The following is a 15,520-nucleotide window of genomic DNA, read 5'->3' as shown; positions in this document are numbered from 1 at the left end:
CTCAGAAAAGCAAGTAACTAGCCAAAGTCACACTACTAGTAGGTTGCCAAGCTAGACCTTGACTCAAAGTCAATCAACCACAGCACTTGCTCTTTCTGCTGTTGTTACACAGAGAGTTTTTATTCTAAATAAATACCCTCTTTCACTCTTCAGATTGTGCCTTGTTCTCTAGGAAGCCTGCCTTGAGCAACCCCCACCCCACCAACATGGAGAGCTGTTCTCCTTTCTGTTGGCTTAGCACTCATCACCTGCTACCTTGGATTGTCTTTTTTATTTGCATGTCTTATCTTCTAAAAGAGGTTATAAATGCCCTGAGCCTGAGAACTCTATGCTTCTCACTCCACACCCTTGTAGACTGTATCATCCACATTTGTCCTATATAATGGCAGCTCCATTTGATCAACATTTCTATGTCCATAGAAATAAACTCTGTTCTTCTTCTCACATAACACAGCATGCAACTGAAATCACAATACTGACATCTAGATATGGGATGTAAAACATGATAAAATGAAGAAAACTGGGAAAAGTGTGCAAGGAAGTAAACATTTTACCTTTCTTTTTAAAATATAGGGCTGCAGTGTTAGACTTCCCTTCTGGTGCCTGTCCTAGAATAGCACACTAATTAGCAGCATGTGATCTGGGATCAGACCTGGGTTTGAAACTTGACTCTTACTTACCAGCTCTGTGACCTTGGGCAAGTTACTGAGCCTTCCTGAGCTTTAGCATCCTCACATTTACAATAATGAAAGTTGGAATGCCTAATTGGTTTGTTGTGAGGAGTAAATGAAGAGATACATTTAAAGCTCTTAGCACAGACTCTGGCACCTATGAAGCTCTTAATAATTCACAGCCATTATTTTTCCAAAGCTCTGTCCCTACATGGGAACCAGATCTAAACATTTAGGACTGACTGGACCCTGCCCATGTATTGCTGTGCATTAACCATCCTTCCTGACCCTGTCATCAAACAACACTACACAGTGGCCCACTGCCATCTGAGGCATTAGTTATCAAGAGAGCAGATGATGAGTACCCTGCCCATGGCACCTGTATTTTAATAAAGATGTAGGAAGCCGAAAAACATATGTCATCTCCTCCCCTTCTCTCCAAACCCCATTTACAGATGCGTGGTTCCAAACTGGAGACAGAGTTGAGAAATAGTCATGTGTCCTGCTTTCCTAAGGTAATGCCTCAGGGTCTCTTGGGCAGATAACTCTCTTCCCTAGTGACAGGTTCCTGCATCAGCCACCTCCAAGAGAATCCATGCTCATCTTTGATGTTAGCTCATCTTTGCTCTACTGTTACCTGGGCTGCGGTTGAGTCCTGCCCACCTGTTCCTATCTTCCTTACACTTTCTCATCTGTTTCTAAGTCCAGGACACACTTGAGTTTTCAGATTTAAAAACTGACTCTATAGGATGAGGAATTAGAGCAGATATAAGCAATATACAGAGAGAGAAGTTGATGGTATTAACCATGGGCATTTAATCCAGCTCAATTCATGGAACTCTGACTTCATAGCTCCTGTCTGTTTCCCTTTCTACTTGGTCCCCAGTTTTTCAATATAGTCCTGGGAAACACCTGATATTTTCTGGTGACTGTGAGGTTTTATCTCTGGCCTCTGGATTCTTTCTAGCTGTCTGTACTCGTAGAATAGTTATTCTCCTGGATTTTGTGCCTTCAGAACCTTTCACATAATCTCCCCTATTCTGACTTTCCAGCACCTTTGCTTACAGTAAACCCACATGCCACAACAGATGTAGCTGGTGGTACAATCCCAATTAACCATCCACCTCCCAGCTGGCCCTGTACTCCACTCCCCCTCCAAAAAAAGTTTTGACATAAGATATAATACCTCCATAACGCTTCCATTTGTTTTTAATAAGTGCATGGGTTGATTAGTTCCTTTCTCAGTTGACCTTTTAAAGCTGTTAAACTGGTTTCTTTATATCAACAGCTCAAGCAAATGACTATAAATAAAATCTCACAGGAAAAAAAAATCTGTGCATTATTTTCTCTTCAAAGTCAAATGGCTTTAACTTTGCACAGACCATGGTCTAGGCAGGAAAACATGATGGTATAATCTCAGCATATAAGATACAACCATAATGGGAAGAATTTCCCTTTGCATGGGCCTGACTGAAGGCAAACATTTCATGGGCTGGTGTGGGGAATCTCTATAAATAACTATAAATGTGAGCGATTAAAACAACTATTAAAGTGTCCATTGTTAATGGATGGAGTGTCTATAAGCAGCCAGAAGAAACAGAAGCTCATCCAGTGAATCCCAGAATTGGAGAGGGAATCAAAGTTAACAAAATAAGAGAGAGATTATGGTTGAAGTTCTGATTCAGAAAGGGTTTCTAGCTGAGTGTAGTCAGGAAGTTAAGACGGGAACTAAGTGCAGCTGGAGTACTAACTACAGGACCAACAAAAGTATACTTTGGGGGAAGCAGGGTGCAGAAGAGGCTCAGAGTTGTGGAAGAGGAGAGCCCTCAGAGCTCAGGTACCAAAAGCTAGCCAAGACTTAACGTCTATGCTGGGAAAACACGAACTCTGACCTACTCTGGTTTGTTGCCCACCTCCGAAAAGTTTTTGCTGGCTAAGGATGCGACTGCTGGGGAGTTACTCTAAGTTCTGGCAAGAGAAAGGGTTACACTCCTCTAGGGATTTGTGGACCCACTCTGCACAGCGCAGTGAGGGCACTTGTAGGGAAGGCGAGTGTGGATGAATGCATAGTGAGATGCCTGCTCCTAAAAACTTCAAGTCTAGCTGGGGAGACAGACCAGCAATTTGCACAAAATGTCTCATGAACCATGGAAAACAGTGTAAAATTGAAAGCGAGTGTTTTGTGTCATGGTATCTCAGGACTCCAGACATTCAGAGGAGTGGGAAATATGACAATGGAGTGAGCAAAGAATTTAGAGTTAAAAAAGAAACTGCAGAGTGAAAGAACTGAGCCTTGGCCAGTGAATCAAGGCCTCAAGGGGGTAGATCCAGTCTCTGGGTTACTTGGTGTCCCTTCAAATTAATATTCTTTAATAGAGGGGCAAGGACCCTTGGTGATTAGCTCCATGAATAAAAATCAAATCTCTATGCTTAAAATATAGATGTATTATATGCCCTAATTGTAGCAGAATATTTTAACTTACTTGGAACTGTCTTTTGTTTCAGTTTTTCCAGCACTCATAACTGGAAAGCGTTAGTCACTCACACTCACCATGAGCAGAATAACTTTCTTGGATATAGTTACAGAGCCTTGTTCAAGAGATGTTTTCTTTTTTAATGTTTTTCTTAAATCACTGGAAGAATATCAAGGCCCTCATGGTATGAGAAGAGTAACTTTTAATTTTTAAGCTGAACACTTTATTGTTTAATTCCTTACTTTCAGAATGTATTCACATATAACTTGTATAATCAATAATATGAATATATTTTTAAGTTTCCTTTCTATTGTTCATTTATTGGCTTTCATACCAATAAAACATTTACCACATTCCCACAATTCTTATTCTCTTTTCAGTTTTAATTTCTAACCAGATGACTTCATGGGAGGCACATCACAGGGATAAAATTTATATTAAAAATACCTTCTTCTGCTGGTTGGAATGTAAGCTAGTTCAACCATTGTGGAAAGAAATATGGAGGTTCCTCAAAAAACTAAAAATAGAAATACCATGTGACCCCAGAATCCCACTCCTTGGAATATACCCAAAGAATATAACTTCTCAGATTCAAGAAGACATATGCACCCCTATGTTTATCGCAGCACTTTTTACAATAGCCAAGATATGGAAGCAACCTAAGTGTCCATCTGTAGATGAATGGATAAGGAAGATGTGGTACATATATACAATGGAATACTATTCAGCCATAAGAAAGAAACAAATCCTACCATTTGCAACAACATGGATGGAGCTGGAGGACATTATGTTCAGTGAAATAAGCCAGACAGAGAAAGACAAATGCCAAATGATTTCCCTCATTTGTGGAGTATAACAGTGAAGCAAAACTGAAGGAACAAAATGGCATCAGACTCAGAGACTCCAAGAATGAACTAGTGGTTAACAAAAGGGAGCGGTATATGAGATGGTAGGTGGGGAGGGAGGGAGAAGGGGACTGAGGGGTATTATGTTTAGTACACATGGTGTGGGGGATCACAGGGAGAACAGTGTAGCACAGAGAAGGGACATAGTGGATCTGTGGCATCTTGCTGCACTGATGGACAGTGACTGCATTGGGGTACGAGTGGGGACTTGATAATATGGGTAAATGTAGTAACCACTTTGTTTTTTCATGTGAAACCTTCATAAGAGTGTATATCAATCATACCTTAATAAAAACATTTAAAAAAATACCTACCTTCTTCCCTGTACTGTGTCACACACTGGTTTCAGAATTCAGTTGCCAGCCTCAGGTCTACTTGGGGTTGGGACAGGACTCTAATTACATCAAGAAATGTGCACACATATCACAGAATCTCAACTAATGTAAATCCACAGACTTAGGAGTGTTTTCATATTCTTATCTAAGGATGCTTTCTTCTTGAGTGGGAATAAAATCAGTTTACATTTCATCACTTGTGCTGAGAGTACTGATAGAAACTTGAGTTTAAAGGCACCAAATCTCTAACTACCAGGATGTTTTAGTGTTCCTGTGCAGTGAGGACTGGGGTGGCTGGCCCTACACTTCTGGCTCTTACTTGATAACCATGCTCATGTCACTGAAACTCTAAAGCTCAGTTTCCACATCTGCATGAGGCTATTGGTATCTACAAAGTCAATCTCATAGGGGCACTTGAAGCTCAAATGAGGTAATGAATGTGAAAACATTTTTGTAAAATTGGGCAATGTTGACCATATGTAGGCTGTTGTCTCATGAGGGGTGGGGAGAACGTCAGATTGGTAAAGAAGTATGCCAATGAGAATCCTGACTTCCAACACCCCTTGACTTCATGTCAGACAGTTCTCTTGAACCCATGGTTCAGCTTTTATAAGGGAGCAGGAGGTTCCTAGAGAGAGCAAAGTGATGTCTGTCAAGGCTCTAGCACGGCACTACATTGAGATGTGTGAATTTGGGCAGATCATTTAGCCTCTAATTTCTTCATCTGTAAATTGGATATTGGGACAAAAGCTCTTATATATTCTTTAAGTATGAAAACCATGCTTTCTGACTTTCTATGACACTCAGATTTGCTGAAACAGACATAGCACAAGCTCAAGGGCCCAATATATAGTAGATACTCAAAAACTGTATATTCAATATAAGAATGACAGTTCAATCATAGTAGTATCTTATTTGTGGAGTAATTTTATATTTATATTATTTTATCATTTTTATTATTTTTAAAAATAATTAGGTACAGACAATAAAATGCACAAATCTTAGTGTACAGCTTGATGAATTTTGACATGTGCATACACTTATAGCCCTGATCAAGATATCAAACACTCTCATTATTTTTCCCCTTTCATTTATTTCACCCACCCCTCAACCCCCTGCCCTATGGTAATCACCATATATATATATGTCTTGTATATACATTCATATTTATACATATATATATTTTGATTTTATCTGTTAATCTGTTGATGGACATTAGGATACTTTCGTATTTGGGCTATTATAAATTAGGCTGCAATAAACTTAAGAGTGCATATATCTTTTCAAATCAGTGATTTTATTTCTTTTGGATAAATTCCCAAAAATGAAATTACTGGGTCATATGGTATTTCTATTTTTAGTTTTTTGAGAACCCTCCATATTGCCTTCCACAGTGGCTGCACCAATTTGCAATCCTACCAGCAGTGTACAAGTGTTCCCTTTTCTCCACATCCTCACCAGCACTTGTTACTTCTTGCCTTGTTGATATTAGCTGTTCTGACTGGTATGAGGTGGTGTCTCACTGTGGTTTTGATTTTCATTTCTCTGGTGATTAGTGATGTTGAGCATTTTTTCATGTGTCTGTTGGTCATCTGTATGTCTTCTTGGAAAAATGCCTATTCAGGTTCTCTGTCCATATTATTAATTTGATTGTTTTTTTTGGTGTTGAGTTGAATGAGTACTCTATATATCTTGGATATTAGCCCCCTTATCAGATATAGCATTTGCAAATATATTCTCCCATACAGGAGGTTGCTTTTCATTTTTTTGATGGTGTCCTTTGTTGTGCAGAAGCTTTTTAGTTTGATATAGTCCCACTTGTTTACTTTCACTTTTGTTTCCTTTGCTTGGGGAGACATGTCCAGAAAAAAATCACTCATGCTGATGTTCAGAATTTTACTGCCTCTGTTTTCTTCTAGTCTTATGGTTTCAGGTCTTATATTTGGGTCTTTAATCCATTTTGAGTTTATTTTTGTGTATCATGCACGACAGTGATCCAGTTTCATTCTTTAGCACTGTCCAGTTTTCCCAACACCATTTATTGAAGAGACTTTCTTTTCCTTATTGTTTTTTTTTGCCTCCTTTGTCATTTATTAATTGACCATATAGGTGTGGTTTTATTTTGGGGCTCTGTGTTCTGTTCCATTGGTCTAAGTATCTGTTCTTGTACTAGTATCATATCGTACTGTTTTTTAGTATAGAATATATAGGGAGCATGATAGCTCCAGCTATGCTTTTCTTTCTCAAGATTGCTTGGCTATTAGGGTTTTTTTGTGGTTTCATACAAGTTTTAGTATTATTTGCTCTAGTTCAGTGAGAAATGCCATTGGTATTTTGATAAGGATTGTATTGAATCTGTAGATTGCTTTGGATAGAATAGCCTTTTTAACAATATTAATTCTTCCATGAGCATGAAATAGCTTCCTATTTATTTGTGTTTTTTTCAGTCTCTTTCATCACTGTCTTATAGTTTTCAGAGTGCAGGTCTTTCATCTCCTTGGTTAAATTTATTCCTAGATATTTTAGGTTTTTGACGCAATTGTAAATGGGATTGATTTATTAATTTCTCTTTCTGTTTGTTCATGATTAGTGTATAGAAACACAACAGATTTCTGTATATTAATTTATATCCCATGACTTTACTGAATTCATTTATTAATTCTAAAAGTTTTTGATGGTGTCTTTAGGATTTCCTATGTATAGTATCATGTCATCTGCAAATAGTAATTTGTGGGGTGATTTTATATTTATTTTAATGCAATTGTATTCCTTTCAACAAAGGTTAATGGTTAAATATGTTATTCCATGTAGTTAATAAGAAATTCTTTTCTGAGACTTATTACCTAAATGAACTTATGAATACAAAAACGAATTCTGATTTTTGTTTGAAGAAAAAAATGTCATCATGCCTTTAAACTCAGGATTTTCTGGGACTTAGTTCCATTGCCTTCTTTGTGTGATTTCTTCTAGTACCAAAATGTTAATATCTAAAACAGCTTACTTTATACTTCTATTGGTCCAAAACTTCACCCCCAAGCCCCCACCTTGGCTTCGTTTTGGCCTTCCAGGATGCTTTGCGATGAGGGCCAAGTCGTTTTCTAGGCTGAGGTCTTTGTGGTTGACATTCCTTTGACCCAGTATCACCTACTTCCTTTCCTCTGTCACCTGGCTGACTCCTATTCCTCGTTGCAGGCTCAGCTTGAAACTTTCCCAGATCTTCTCTGACCCCTAAGCCTGGGTTGGGTGCCGATAGCAGCCTGAATGCTTTTCTAATGTCCTGTGTCTGCATCATGTCATTTATCACACTAGATTGTCATTAGCTGTTAGGTGGAGGGGATAAGACCCAGACACTGGAGCAATGCTGCTGGGGTTCTAAGCTGACAAGCAGGGTGAAGTCACAGGGATGCCTCAAACAGCCTGCCTCAAAGGGTTGTCAAGAGTGTTAAATGATTGAAGGATTCATATACAGAAGTATACAGAACAATGTTGGGCACATAGCGTTATATAGTGTTTCTGATTCTGATGTTAAGCATTATAATCTGTTTGGCCAACTCGAGCCCACAAACTCTCTGAGAATAGGAACCATATTTTATTCACTGTTGTATCCTAGCACTGTAAATGCTCTGTAAATATTTGTTGAATATATGGAATTATCTTTTCTGCTTCATTGGAGCCATATTGGGAGACCTCGTCTTGATAAGGGATGGTATCTAGTGATAAACCACCATATTCAGAAAGAAACACTGGGAGTGTGTTGGTGGGGGGAGATGTACTAGTCAGGTCTGCTCCACGCTACAGTGATCTTATTCAGAACAGCATAAAGTTTTGGTAGCACGATTTAAGAATCTGTGACTACTGATAAGTTACAGGAAAATTAGCATGTCAACGAAGTGGTAATTGATGTGGTGGAGTGTAGGCACAGTAAAAGAAAACAAAGCAGTTTGACTCCACTCCTTCATGCAACCTCTACGGGACAGAGCCATTTTCTTTTCAGTCTGAAATCTTTCAGTCTGAAAAGACAATTGAATGGTCTACAGGTATAGATGATTTCTTTTCCAGTCTGTGTCTCATTGCCCCAGGGCTGCCACATCCACTGTCCACACTCTCACATGGCTCACAATGCCATTCAGGAGCCAAGCCCAAGCAAATTCACGGGCCTTAATCACTGTCATTCTGCGTGGCCATCCTGCCTACCCTGACCCCACAGCACCTCAGTCTTTGCTCTTGCATAAGTGTCCATCTCCTCTCTCAGAAAATTTACTTCTATTCTTCAAGTCTCAACTCTGGTGTTGCCACTGGGAAGCAATCTCGGGCAATCCCAGTTTCTCCTGTGCTCTGATTGCTTGGTGTGCAAGCTCAGTCACAGCACCCTCTCCTCATGTCATTCATTCTTCTGCCAGATTGCTGTCAGGACCCGCATCTTCCATTTCAGCACCCCTGGCGCTGAGCACCGTGTAAGGAATGGAGCAGGCATGCGCTAATTCTTAAGCTTCCAACTTTTGGATGGATGGATGGGTGAAGGGATGGAGGGTGAACTTCTGGCTTTCTCCTTCACACTCTCACTCTGAATGTTCTCCTTCTTTCTTCTTGTCTTATGAACTTAAATCCAGCCTCTGAGGCCTACTTCTGAATACCTCGGGTCAATGTAGCTGCTCAGAGCCTCATTTTCCTTATTTGTGAAATAGAGATTATTTGTGAATATTAAATAAATAAATCATTCCTGGTTTTACAATAAGTTCCATGGAGATGATATATCATTTACAAATAACAATTTTGTTTCTTTATTTTTAATGTTTATACCTTTGATTTTCTTCTCTTGTTGGGGGGCATCATAGATTTCAGTACCAACTTGAGGAGTAGGAGTGATATTAAGCATCCTTATCCTGCTTCTAATCCTAGAGAGAGGACATCTAAAGATTCTCCATTAAGTCAGATACAGATTTATTTTGCATGTTTAGTGAATTAAGCATCTTTCTAGTCTGGAGTACATTAGTAAGTGAAATCTATACCTTGGCCTATATGACCTATTTTTTCTTGTGATTCACAATTTACTTTCCTTCTTTTCCCATCTTTAAGGGATAAGAAGTTACAGGCTATGTGGAGCCCAGCAAGGAAAGAAAGTCTTCTGCTAGGGGAAACATCTGTAGGAGACAGACTATTTTAGAGCCAGTCCTGAGCAGAGTTAATCTCAGTGAAAATATCCCCTTCTCTTTCCTCTATTTCCTTTGATCAGATGGGAAATACCCTGGCTTTCCCCTCCCCCAGATTCCCCTCTAGGAAATATGACAGTCTTCACTATCTGAATACGTTATACTCTAATGATACTTTAAGTGATAGTTTACTGTAAAGCAATATATTCAAGAGAAGTTGCCCATAAGTGAGCATTGATGCTCTTCATAGCTACTTTAAAAATGTTTCTATATTAAATGTACTCAACAAATATCTTTTGAGTTCCTGCTGTAAGAGCTGAGCAGGTTGCTAGACTCCTGGGACAAAACTATGAGTGAGAGACATAGACCCTTCTCTCTCAGCATGTCCATGCTAGCTGCAGGAGAGAAAACACAGGAAAACCGAGTCTAAAGTGCTTCAAATATGGAGAGAAAAGGACTGACAGAAAAAAGGGAAGGCTAGGTCAGATAGAGCAGTCAGAGAAGGTCTCTACAAGGAGGAGACAGTTAGGTTTAGGGTAGGAAGTAGTTTCCCTCGTAAAGGTTGAGCCTGCAGTTGGAGCGTTGACTCTAGGGCAGAGGAGGAAGAAAGGGCCAGATGTGGGACTGCGAGTGTCAGGACTGAAGAAGCAGCTAAATGTCATCAGAAAACCAAAGGGAAGACTAAAAACTAAGCTATACATTACCTATTAGCAAATGAATCTGGCTAAACTTCAAGGGTTGCAAACATTTATTTATTTATTTATTTATTACTTTTAAGCAAGAGTACCGATATGAGGCTGAGCTCTCCCAGCAGCTGGACGCTGACTGATCCGTGTGTCTGTCCTTGTCCTTCCTGTCCCGGGCAGCAGCCACACACAATCATAACCAGCCTGGATGATGGGGTTAGAGAGCTGGCACTGTGGCATAAGTGCACCTGCTGAGGAAAAGGACACTTCCTTGAGGGCTATTGTCCATGTGAGTCTAATCCTGTCCTGCTGTCCCCTCCTGCTCTGCTGAGTATTCTCACCACAAGAAACACTGAAAAACACCCAAAATCTCTGAATAAGTCAGAAACATTTCTGTTGAAATAGGCAGGAATCCAGTTCAATCCGATAAATAAACAAAATTATGGTTGAGGGATTTAATCATTCCTGTAACTGAAAAGTACAGGGATATATTAAAAATGGCTCAACTGAAAACCTCAAATACACTTTTCTCTCTTTCCCCGTCTCTTTTTCTCTGTTTTTTTTCTGTTTTGACTCGAATCAGAATACACCCTCCAGCATTTTCAGATTTATGCTCTTTTCAATTAGCAATTACCACAGGAAAAGAGGGCTTTGTTAGCCTTAGCTTCTGGCTCATTTGCCTACATGCCTGAGTCCATCACTGGCTGTGGGATGCGGGAGCATTGACTGGTCAGCTGAGTGGCTGACTAGCCCCGGAGCAGGAGGATGAAGTGACAGGACCAGGGGAGGGTGGCAGTCTCTTTCAGACAAGACTGAAGTTGAAGGAGTGAGTGGTGGTGGTGGCGCAGGGGTTCCTCAGAAGGAAAAACAGGATGTTGTGACAAGAGGAAGTGGGAATGCATGCTGAGCCAGCACAAAACAATAGCTGTGCACTGCGCTTCATCTGTCGATTTCCCTTCTTCCAACCGCATGGTTTTAAAAATGTTCCCACTTAACAGCACACGATTTTCCTACACATGCAAACACGTGTGAAAATGCATTAGCCCTCACTCCAAAGGGAGATGACCTTACTTTGGGTCTAGCTCCCAGTCCATGACCTTTTAGTGATGTTTATTCTCACTTTCTGACAGCTTCTGGAGAATCTATACATTTGATGACTCTCCGCATAGTCAGTGTAAAATGGTGGAGGAAAAATAGGGTGACTTCTATTTGAAAGAAAAGGAAAGGGTAAATAACAAACAGAGAGATTGTCCCATAGGATGTATTCAATTCTGCTAATTAGAAACAGCAAGAATTACCTGCCCCACAAGGAATTGAGTTCTTAGGCCAATTTAGCTATCTTCACTTTAACTCTTTAACTCACAATAAGAGTCTTATTGGTTATTTTCCTCCTAGACCACCACTATGATGAGAATTGAGGAGGGTTTCCTTTCTCAGAACTGGATTGCTTTAGCCAGCCACTTGCTATCCTCGTTTGAAGATGTGGAGTTCATCTATATTCCAGAACCTGGCTAGAGTTTTGTCTTTTAAGGAAAAATCCCAGTCTTCAGTTTAATGGCTGCCATCTTGCCCTCTGCCTCCTCAGGGCAATTTGAAACAATTAACTGGGGTGAGGAGGACTGACAGGCAGTGTCCTAGCGGGTAGCTCTTTAATTAGGGTGACCTGCTTTAGAGCTGTCATTCAGGTATAATTATTAATAGCACCCCAATTCTCATTCCAAATTGTCCCATTTTGAATGATAAATTATATGGTCATCCTACTTAAAATGGCGCTAATTCTTCCTTCCTCAGGCAGGGATGGCCTAGCAGGAGGAGTTTGATGCAGAACCTGAAGACAGTCTTTCCATGATCAATTTTTTTTTTTACCTTCATGCCTTTACTGTTATTCTACAAGGGCCAGGGAATTTCATTTTTCCAACCTGGCGTAGCTCGATGGATCTGACTGTTGAGTACTTGGGCTTGCTGGCTAGAGAAAGAAAGGGTATCTTTTAGCCAGGTTGCAATTTCCTCCTCCTTTCTTCTACATAAGCCAGTCTCACCATTGGCATGTCTCTTTCTTTAGAACATTTATAAAAATTCCAAGTAGTCCAGACCTTCTAAAATCCTGACATTTGTCAATCAAGAGCTCTAAAACTCCACCCTTGAAATGTTGGAGTCTGGAGACCTTTCATTCAGGTTTTTGGTTACCACCGTATCACAAGGATTTCCAATTCCCTTGTCTTGTACAGAGGGATCCTTTCTACTCTCACTCTTCCTCAACTTAGCAATAGTACATTTAAGGATCTGCACTGTGGCACCCACGCCCAGCTGTTTGGAACTCTTTTGGCTGCAAGAGATAGGGCTTAACTCAAAATAGCTTAAGCCCAAAAGGGAAAGCTTGGCTTATGTAACTTCAAAGTCTAGGGGTATCTTGGCTTCAAGCATGATTAAACAAAAATCATAAGGATTTGCTTGTGCATGAGTCTCTCTCTCTCTCTCACACACACACACACCTTCCCCAGCTCTGCTTGCTCTAGTAGCTTAGCCCTTGTGTGGCACTGGCATAGACTCTTTGGCAGGTGTTGGTGACATGCCCACCAGTGAAGTGGAGGTGGGGATGGGCTCTGCCCCTTCTAAACCATAAGATGGGGAGGGTCCCCAAAGGTGCTGTCACCAAAAAAAGGGGGAGATGGATGCTGGCAAAAGAAAGAAATACAACAGATGCCCACCTTATACTCGAAAGCTTAGAAAATAAGGCAGATGTATCCAGACACCATTGCCCTTTTGAAAGGTGAGGATGAGAATACTTACCTATACTACTTCAAAGTGAGGGGGAAAAAAGGCAAGGGTGAAATATTTGCTTAATTTAAAAATAAAATAAAACCCAAACCCATGGGTTTAAAAGTTTAGACTTTTCTGAAGTTGCTGTGTGTCTCTGGAAACTGCTGTGAAGCTGGAAAGCTGGACGTCCATCTTGGGAGCCCTTGGTTCCCTCTGCTCCCTGGCTGGTCTGCTACCTCCTGCCCTGAGACATGGAGGGCAGGGGAGGTGCATGCCCAGGGAGAAAGGAATGTCATTGCTGTCTCGTCTCAGACTCTGCAAATCTTAGCTGGGAACGTGTGACTTATTAATTTCAATCTCAGCATCTTAAACAATGATATGCAGCAGAAATTAGTTAATTCAACAAGTATTTGTTGAAAGCCTGATCTCGTCTCCTTTCTCCTCAGTCTTCACCCTCTGCCTCTCTCCTGGACACTTCCAATCAGCATTTAAACATCTCCGAGGAGCTCTCATCTTAAAAACCAAACAAATAAAAACTCCATGAACAGAAACCCCTGGCAGACCCTAACTCCTTCCCAGCTACCACCCCTTCACAAACAAATTTCACACACTCTGTATCTGTGTGTGCTATCTGCGTTTCCTTGCCTCCTGTTCCCTCCTGTGGCCACTCCCGCTCTCATTGGAACGAGAGTTCATGCAAAGAGCATCAGTTTCTGAGAACACAGACCTCTGTACATGACTTTGTTGTAGCCCTTAAATGCTGTGGTGTCATTGTCTGCATGATGTCAATGTGAGTGTGAGCTTCTTGTGGGTTAAGGCATAGCTCACAGTTACTCAGGGAATCTCTTAGTGTTGTGTGTTATCACATGTCTACTCTATCCATGCCATAGCACTTACTAGTAGTAAATGCTGAAGTTAACTAATTAACCTGGGTAGGCAACAAAAGAGAAGGGACAGCTTTGGTATGGGATGGAGATAATGAGCAAAATCATGGGTGGCTTGAGCTGAAGTCAGAAAAATAGGAGGAAAGTATTGTATTAGAAGCAAGGCAGATAATAGCTTCAGTGAGGGTGTAGTAGACAAAGCTAAATGCTATGGGCAAATGTTTTATCTTTTCAAACTGAACCTTAGAGGAGGTTGCTGGATTTGCCAAACAACAATTATCAATTATCTCTTTTTTTGTAGGGGGAAAGCAGTTTCACTGGAATGTTCCAGATTACAAACCATTAAGGAGCAGTAATTTGTAGGGTCTGGAAAACACAAGGACCATAGCACATTTAATTTAGGAGGACAGACAACAGAGTGACATGCAACAGGAACTTTGGGAGGTAGATGATCATATCTGCATGCTTCTTATAATTTCTACAGCTTAAATGAACCCAGCCCATTTATCCCTGTGGTTAATGATCTTCAGAGAAAGAGAACTATAGCAGAAAAAAGCAGATAACGCTTTTCTTAAATGTAAACTAAACACCTCACCCACATGTTCTAATCCATGTGCATTTGAAAAGTGAGAGACCAAATGGATGTGAAGGGTAATTATGACCTTTCTGATTACTTTTCAAGCACATGTAGACATCCTAGAACTCCTCCTTTCCTAGTTGCCTTCATTACATTCTGATGCTGTGAGAAAACCCAGTTTCCAGTCATTTAGTCTCTGTGTGGCCCTTCCTTGATTTTCCCATGAGGATCCTGGGTATGTAGCTCCAGAATTAGACAGGAATTTGAGGAGGATGTTAAGAGACTCTTGGTAGGCTGTTAGTGGAGTTCTTCTCTTGTAGCCAAAGCCCTCCTTCCCCACCACCCCCACACGCGCTGGAAGACAGTCTGTTTTGTAGGACGGAGGAAACTGAATCCTAAAGATGAACGAGGGAAAGATAAGCAGAAAGTCCAGAACATTCCCGACTCAGCAGCACACGGTTGTTTTGTTTTTAATGTATCTTATATTTAATTAATGGAATTTGTTTTCAATCTCCTAATTTACTACTTTTCTTGAAAAGATGCCTGGGACAAGGCCAACATCGGGTGGGGGGGAGGGGGAGAATGTCACCGGGTCAGAATCTGGAAACAATCAGCTCTTTGGTTTTAAGAATGAAGCACCAAGATCTTGAGGAACCTGAATTCCTGGTGAGCAGTCGTTCTTTAATCCGCCCCCAGTAGGATTCCGGCGGCTTAAAAAAAGAAAATGAAAATCTATTAAAAAAAACCAAATCAACCCCAAACTTCCTCATTTCTAAAGAAAAGGCCGGCCCCACCGCAGAGTCGTCCAGCACACTGCGACAGCTCAGCCGCAGACCCCAGTTATGGGGCGGAAGCCCTCCCCGGGAGCGCGGATTCGGGCGCGGCGCCTCCTCCCCTGGAGCGCTTAGGGCAGGAGGCTGCGCCTCTCTCCGTTCCCGGGTCCTGGGCTGGCCGGAGCTGCCTCCCGACGCCCGGCTCCGCGGCGGCAGGAAGTCCCCGGGAACTACAAATCGAGGCATGCTGGGAACATTCCCCTGCTCCTCCCAGGAAATGTCCTTTGTCCAGCCCTACAGGAAGC

General features: G+C 41.1%; 1 protein-coding gene across 1 annotated transcript in view; it reads right to left on the bottom strand.

Moving 5' to 3' along the window:
- Positions 1-15,520, bottom strand: part of HAO2 (hydroxyacid oxidase 2) — a 262,966-nt gene that overhangs the window by 142,742 nt on the left and 104,704 nt on the right. The gene's annotated exons all lie outside the window — the stretch shown is intronic.

This window comes from Manis pentadactyla, chromosome 4, assembly GCF_030020395.1.
Source record: "Manis pentadactyla isolate mManPen7 chromosome 4, mManPen7.hap1, whole genome shotgun sequence".
In the NCBI taxonomy this organism is placed as follows: Eukaryota; Metazoa; Chordata; class Mammalia; order Pholidota; family Manidae; genus Manis; species Manis pentadactyla.
Note: the sequence above shows the minus strand (reverse complement) of the source record. Positions and strands in the feature narration are given on the sequence as shown.